Raw genomic sequence first — 8,675 nt, forward strand, 5'->3', positions numbered from 1 at the left:
GTTTCCCGCTGGCAGGGCGTGGGACCCCATTACTCATTCCTTGGGTCTAGGATAGAAAATGAACCATTGCAGGTCTCCTGGGAGAAGCGTTTTTGTAATTCCCATGCAGTCTCCCAGAGAATGCGGGCAAAGGAGTTCCACGAGGTGCCCTCGGTGAGAAGGCAAAGTCAGTTATTTGATATACAAAGGGTTATTCTTAAGTATTGGACTTGTTGATTCAGAGATGCACGTAAATTACAGCCTGGATTTCCACTCGCAGGATGAAAAATGTTTTGTTCTAATAATAAATACTGAATCTCTGCTGTTTCCATTTACATAACACACATGACACAATGTGTAAATCCCTGACAATATTTTTTCAGAATTTAGCAGCTTGTTTTTCTGCAAACATAAACATTTATTTTTGGTGTTAATAATTAATAATATGCCACATGCCCATAATAAATGCAAAATCTAATCTTGTATAGACATAAATGTGTCTGCCAAAGTGGTCTTTCTGTGCTGTAAATGACTTTCACAAAGTGGTAGCATACATTCTATTTTCAATCACTGGTGATTTGTTTTGTGAACAGATATGTCATTAAACTAAATGTTTCCCTTTGAAAATAACAAATACTTCACACATTCTTTTTTTCAAAAGAAAAATAGTTGATAATTATTAAAAAAAGGGAAGTGGCTAATATCAAAATCTTTGCAGCTGTATCCAAAGCAAAATGTAGACAGGAATATGGAAAATCCCAGCAACGGAGGGAAGGGAACGTGAGATATGAGAGCGTCAGTCCTCATCTCTGCAGTGGAAAGAAGGAAACGACCTCCTTGGGGTCAAAGTCACTCCTGCCGTTGGACAGAGAATGACTCTACGTGGTGCAGAACAAGATACTGGAGTGGTGCAGGGTAGCAGATCTAGGTACGCCCCTCCCTCACCTATTGATTCCTCCCTTCAGAGCCCAGTATTTTTAGGTTTCATCACTTCCTAGAAACCAGCAGTAGCTGAGAAACCTCCTGACGAAGCCTTTGGGTCGTATTGCTCTTAATGGCTGTCCCACCCGGCGGCTGGCAGCGCGGCTGCACTCAGTTATGGCGTGACCGCTCCTCCTTACTGTGTTAGCACAGCCGGCAGCAGCCGCTGGGCTGAAAGCTGTAGCTGTGCTCGTGAACCCCGCTTAACAAATTGGATTGTATTTTAACGCTGATTTCTGGTACAAGATGGAATGTAGTTTGTCTCATCATCAGTGAAGCCACATGTAACTGTGGTTTGCGAAACTGCACTGGAAATAGCAGTCTTTCCAGAGGAGGCTGAGCTGACTTTTTGGGAAAGGTAGTGATACGCTAACACCAGAGGTGTAGCAAAACAGGAGATGTTTTATTAGTCTGTTTTGTAAAGACTTCATAGTTTCTATATTTGCTCTGCTTTTATTTATACTATTCCAACCACCCAATAACTCTCTCTTTAGATAACTCTCATCTTTCTTGAGGTTTAACTATTCAGTTCATTGGCTGTGGTTAGCAGTGTGGATGACGCGAGGGTCCTCAGAAATCGGTCAAACCTTCCAGAAAAGGTAAACCTTAATATTCCAGCATGAAATAAGAGAGGAGATGAAAGAGATTTAGCTGAAGCATTTTCGCACTATCATTATGCATTCTGTAGAAGACAAAGATCATAAAAGTCCAATTGCTATTCATGGGCCAACACTTATTAATCAAATGAAAATAGGGTGCCCTAATAAGGATGGGTTCAGAGTAACGGGGCTGGGCTGACTCAGCCATTTTTACAGTGACAAACTCCCTGAGTGGTATTGTCCAAGGTGCTTTGGAGGAAAGTTTTCAAAATTCCCCATTTTCTGACTTTCTGTCTGCTCAGTTCACCTTCTGCTTGGGCACTCTTTCTGCTGGAAACCCACAGGCACGTAGAGCTTCATGGAGGCTCGCCTCGCTGTAACTGAGCTGAGTCCTGGGGGAGCCTACTCACCTGCGTGGGTGACCAGAGGGTACAGCTGTCAATACGGTTGATCAAAAATGTGCACAGCAAAGGTTTTTTGCATTTGAAAAAAGGCTTTTAAGAATGAAATGTTCTATAGAAATGGCCAGCACCAATGCAAGCTTCAGCCATTTTTCAAACATAATGGTAAGCATAATATATTATAAAAAGGAATAGATTATTTGTCCAAAAATATTGAACCTGTTTTTGAAATGGAGGTTCCATCTTTCAATTCTATATTTTGAAAATATTTCATGTGCTTGGTTTTTTTAGCAGATAGACTTGTCAGGTCTTGGAGTCGGGGGCTGCTTCTTATGTTTACGTACAGAACCTAACACTGCTCTCGTCTGAGTTATGCATCTAAGGTTGGACTTGCTACATGTAATACAGTAATTAACAGTAATTCATCATCTTCTAGCTGTTAATACTATCCTGAACATCCTTCCTTTTCAAAAATAGCTTTTTAAAGACGTGTAGCTCTCATAGTATGTACGTGATAGCTAGCTGAAACAATGAGCCACTCCGAATTCAGTTCCCAAATGGAGCTTAATGTTTGGGTACAATGACGATTACATATGCTGTGTTGAAGAACCAGCTATATTCTGTTCCATCAGCAGGGCAAAAGGCACATATTGAGAACTACCGGTTATTTACCCAATCCCACATGTGTTCCTAAACAAATACGGACATTACTTAGTACCAGTTTTAATCAGCCTAATATTTTAAGATTGAATAGAAACACTCCAGGGATCATTTTCATTGTTCTATTGTTGATTAATTTCTTTCATGGAGGAAAAGCATAATTTAACATTCAGGATTGAATTACAGGAGTGCTCTGACATGGGATAAAACCACAAGAACAATGGGCAGAGATAGTATTTGAAATTATCTTATCCCTCCCAATGAAAAGGAGAAAGAAGTATATAAAAGCATTTACTACTTGAAAACCTGGATTATGAAGAGGCATCTTTGGGTGTTCATTTGATAGGAGTGTGGAACTCCTGGAGAGAGGAGTAGGGGAAACCCAATTAGTTTTCATATGGCTGAACCATACTTTTGTCAGGTAACCATTAGTTTTGATTTGTGGTATACCATTACGAACCAGTAAAGGGCAGCACTAACCAACTGTTTTAGGTAACTAGAAAGATCACTAATTATGTTTTCAAGTTTAAAATGATGTAAACATTAATTGTTTGACTGGATTTGCTATGAAATTGGTTGTGTTGCTGTATTACTGCAAACCAGTAACTTCAAGAGCATTCTGTAATTGTCAGAGCGGAATTCTGCAGCTACAAATTAACAGCTTGTAATTGATTTTAGGAAAGGGCATTTCATTTATTGAAAAGCTGAATCTCTTGCTAAGAGTATGGTCAGTTCAATTGCTTTATTAGGTTATAGCATAGGATCTACACATCAGAACAGATTTTAGCAGAATGAATTATGATTCGTATCAGAAAAATGTAAACAATAATACAGATATTTTTATAGTTCAAAACACTGGAGGTATGCTTTTCTACACAAATTGGTAGATAAGATTAGTTCATTTATTTCTGAAGTTTCCTTCAGCTTTTTTTAGAGGAAATAATGATTTGTATGTCGGATAAACTAATTTTTGTACTCAATATAACAGGATATTGGAAAGAACTTTCATTGGCAATTTTATTTTTTTCCTCATGTCTGAAAATTTAGCTGTAAAGTTGTACAAACTCTTTCCAAATGCTATCTTATTTACTATGGTGTTTGGGAGGGAAGAAATTAAAAGGTGCTCTACTATGTAGTCTCATTTTAAATGTCCTATGCCCATGTGCACGTTTAAAAATTACTTTAACAACCTTTATTTTTTCCGCCCAAAATATCTTGACTTTCCATAGGAAGCTATGTTATACTATAAGTTCATGCAAACAATAGTTCATCTAGTTACTTGTAAAAACAAAGCTATACATCATTCTGAATTTGAAGGATTTGTCATGGCTATGAAAAACAGATGAATCAGTCCTCTTAGATGATTAACTGAATACCCTGTAAATAAAGATCTTCCCTGTGATTTTATAGTAGAGAAAGGTCTCTCCATGTATATTCAAATAGCTACCAACAATGTTAATTTGCAGCATTGTTCCATTTTACAGAGAAAATCCTTATTCTAATACTAGGAGTATTTCAGTGCTAAAGAGAACATGTCTTGACTCAGCTCGTAAATGCAAGCGTGCGCGCGTTCAGCCTTACTGTCTCCTTCACATCCACGCCGCCCGCCGTGTCTTCTGGCTGCCCAGCCAGTCCGCAGTGGGGTTGCGCAGACCCAGGGAGGTCCCCAGGGCTGAAGAGAGATGGAGAAATGTGTCTGGGGTCTCCAGGAGCAGTTCTGAGTGGAGTGAGTCCCGCTGACCCTTTGGGCGGTGTGCTGCTGATTAGCTTTTTAGACACATGATAAAGATCAGCGTAAAGCCCAGCTGTCGGGCAAGCCCTTGCCTATTAATCCAGAAGCGTCTACTTTAACCTCAGAAGTTTTAGTGTGTGATATATGTACGAGTAATCATTGCGTATGCCTCCACTTTGAGCAAAAAGCAAGTTTGTGAGAAAAGTTTTAAACAGTTGCTAGAGTTAATACAACTTCTTGCTTTATCTGGAATTATTTTTGTCGTTGGTTTATCTGCTCCGAATATTTGAAGTCCTAACGTGAATTCAGATCGTGCCACTTACTGTGTACTGGCAATGTTTTGCATGATGTGAATGCTTTAGGTTTTTTTAGAGACGTCTTTACAGAAGCCTTTCTGGCATACAGCTGGCCTTCCTGCCAAAAAAGGTCCAAGTGGTGGAGAACAGAGTGCATCTCTGGCACTTCAGGCACAGAAAAGTAGGCGTTTGGTCTAAGCGAGTTACCTTGGCTCCCTAGTGCGAGGGGATGAGATAGGTAAGGATTGATCCCGTGTAAGAGATCTGAATTAGGGAGGATTTAATTACAGAGAGGACCCAACTGGGAGCCTTAAGGCTCCGGGGTAGGCTCCAGGTGAGCGATCCCCTGGGCACCATCTCTGCAGCCCTGGGACAGCTCTGCTGAACCGCTTTGAGAGAGGCGCTGGTTTTATTTCCTCGCCCTCCCTTTCACACAGACGCGTGATTCCTTCAGCTTTTGCGGTAGTGGAGGGAGGTTGTCAGGGCCAAGATGACTCTAGTTTTCTTTCTCTAGCAGACTTGTGTACTAGCTAAACATAAATATCAGGATCTTCGCATTCCTATAGTCAACAACATTTATTTATATTTTAAATTTCACCTGCATTGCAAGATATTTATTACTATATTTAATGTGCAAGACTGTCCAATTAATTCATGAAAAATTCCCCTTCTCCTTTTAAGGGATTAAAATAATATTTTATGTGATGCGTCTGGGACACTGGTTACAAATTAAAATGGCGACATTTGCTGCAATAATGGTCTTTATGCTGGAGAACCAGACCAATAGATCAGATTATAGAAAAGATGAATGAATCAACAAATGAATTACATGATTAAAAGCTTAAGCTGGCACTGAAGCTTACATGTTTACTCTGATATGCAAAACATCTATTGATCTGAAGTTTGATCAGTAATATTTACAAATTTATTCTCGTATACATCATTATTATTGTATTCTCTTGTATTAAAAGTCTGTTAGGTTACCCGAGCAGGCCCCTGGCACTTCGGCCTGAACGCTGATTACCTGAGCTGCTGCAGTTGCTCAGACACCTTGAGGAGCTCTGATTTCCATGCATTGGTAGGGCTTCCATCTGAAAAAAAAAAAAAAAAGAGCAGGAGGGAAAATGTTTCCCCCCGGTGAAATTATATTATACTATATAGGTGCATCAGTTCACTAGCAGCGGTGTGTGTTGTGTGTGACAGCAGGCTGGGGAGAGCTGGTGGGGCCGTCCCTGGGTACGAACGGTGCTGTCACGTCCCAGACGGCTGTGGCTGGACAGGGAGGAGAGCGGTCTGGGGCTCTCGGCAGTGCCTCCTCCCTCGGGACAGGGTTGTCTTTCTGAGCAAGAACAGTGGAGCGGAGAAGGCCAAGGAGCAAAGAGTTTGGCCGTTGGCATGCATAAAAGCTGGAGGAGAGGGAAGGCAGGAGGAGGTCAGACCCATCTAAAACACAGACCCGTGTCAGGCTTGTGAGCTCGGACCACAGGGCAGTGCGTCTCTGGAGATTTCTGTGGTTTGTTTTCAGAGATCTGTGTTTCTCCAGGCCTTTTAAGAGTAAGGTTTCTGTGGGTCAGCATTTCTTTTCCTAATCCCTTGTTCCTCGTTTTCTTGACACATCCTCTGAAAAGGCATTATATTAGACTTCACACACAGTTGTGACCTCGATGCCGCTGGGGAAGGGTGCATGCGTGCCCTCCCCTCCTCTGAGTTCAGACCTTTTGAGGGGTCCAAGGACTGATTTCATGACCTGAGAGGATGGGTACTCGCTGTACCATGCTCCAAGAAGGCAGGTACAGAGCACAAAAGATGTGAACCTGGAGGTTTCTCTTATAAAATAGAGCTTGAAACGGACTGCTTACAATAGACAAGTAATTCCAGAAAAGCAAAACTGGATCAAGCTGAACCCGGGGTTTGTTAAGAGCAGAAAGCTGGGCAATGGACACGGTCAGCTGGTAAAAGAGAAAGTACAAAGGATCTCCAAAGGCAAATAGTTTAACAGAATTAATTTTTTTCACTTATGCACGAACACAGAAAAAGGATTAGAAAGAAAAGTTTCTGAAATCAGAAGTTAAATGCCACGGGGATGCATCTAGCATCCATCTGTAGTTGATGCTAAAGCTACACTGCTTTCAACAGGTGCAGGGCACAGATTTGGCTCTTTCGAAGACACCTGCAATGCATCCTTTGGGCCTTCTACCCTCTTTGGCTCTTTAATTTCAGCAGCTTTGTTTGCAGATCCAGGGCTGGGTTCACCGGGACTGAGAACAGGGAGAGCACGTTTTGACGTTAGCATCTGCCACACTGGGGAATCTGGCCACTGGCTTCCAGTCCTGCCCAGCATTTCACACATGTCAGAGTCGACATCAGCTAAAGCTGTAACTTTAAGTACTGGCCATGTGTGTCCTTCTGACTGTCCAGTTTGCAGTGCCCCTCTATATTTTTCCTAAACAGAAAAATGGTAATTAAAATTATACGAGGAACATACAATTGGATGTTGAAGCAGTAGAGCACAAAGAGCACAGCCAACATGTAAGAACATAAACTAAAATACTTGTCCTCATTTTTCATATTCTTCACCTGATGGCTGAAATCACGGATTATATCCAGAATGAGAAACATTGTGCGCTTGACTAATGTATATTGCAACATTTAAAAAAATGTATTATTTATAGAGTCATAAATATATTATTTTACATTTGTAGATATTTGGTGGCACGGATCTAAACGATATTTTTACAGGAAATAAAAACATGCTGCTCTGATTGGAATCTGAAGTGAGCCTGCTGGAACAACCCATAACTGGCACCAACAGCAGGCAAAACAGGGCAGGGGAGACAGGGAGCCAGCGGGAAGTGTGTGCTAAATCCTCCTATGACAGTCGAGGCAGTACAGCTTATAACTGCAGATGCTGGAGCTTGTAGGTAACTCTACTTAGGGGAATAATTTTGTATTAGTTCTTAAGGGTTCTTTTGTCTTTGTAATTGAATTCTCTTGTAAATAAATATGCAGGATATCTTACCAAACAGAAAACACAAAGTCTTTTACAATAGGGAATTGCAATAGTTAGAGCTGTGTCATGACACAAGTTGTTGCCTGAACACCCATTTACTTCTGAGAAACTTGGTCCAGCTGCCCTGAAATAGCTGCTGACTCCATTCAGATTCTTATACAAAAATTCTATTAAAATTGGGATCTGAAGTAGTTTTGGGGTTTTTTTTAAAGGCCTTGTTTTGCTCAGCCCAGCAATCTGAGAGTTCAAAAGATAAGCATTTCTCAACATGAACAACCTGAAATGTATTTTAAAAGAAAGCATTAGAAACATTGTTTTCTAATACATTTCACAGTTTATTGATGCTGGGTAGTGCAAAAAATTATGAAGAAATACATCTAGAGTAATTTTGTCGCTGGACCATCATAGAAAGTGTGATTAGTCTCATAATGAATAAAAAACAATGTTTAGCTGGAACTGCAGGGAGGAGGTGCGTGCATGACTGCAATAGCGGTCTCGTGGGCTAATTGTGGGCGTTAAGGTCCTCTCCCCTCCCCCAAAAGCAGAAATGAGCATCTAGCGGCATGAACAATTGCTGTTCCGTCGTCTTTCATCCACAGGCTGCTAAAAGACTATGGGAAGTGAATTGAGATGTGTGTCAAAAGTGACATTAATGTGGAAAGTCTATTCCCTTGCCGTGGTGCTCTCTAGGACAACTTGTGCGTGGGTGTTTCACTGCAGCTGTGGTCTTATCATTATCACCATCACATGCATCCGCTTGCTTATTTCTGCATCCTTTTATTCACAGCAAATGAAAACCAGAAGGTCCATATCAGCTGTATGCATGTTCTCCAGTCGATCCGATAACTTAGTCTGTTTTCTCCTGCAGATAAGCTTCTTCACGCCCATCTGCCACGCAGATCTCTGAAGTGTGGGAATTGCTTAAGCAACGTTGGTGTATCAGATAAGAGAGAGGCAGTTACTGTGGAACAGATAAAGAACTTTTCTTCCCTTTTAACAGTTTTGAATCAATTAGTT

The sequence above is a fragment of the Mycteria americana genome, chromosome 7 (assembly GCF_035582795.1).
Source record: "Mycteria americana isolate JAX WOST 10 ecotype Jacksonville Zoo and Gardens chromosome 7, USCA_MyAme_1.0, whole genome shotgun sequence".
Lineage (NCBI taxonomy): Eukaryota > Metazoa > Chordata > Aves > Ciconiiformes > Ciconiidae > Mycteria > Mycteria americana.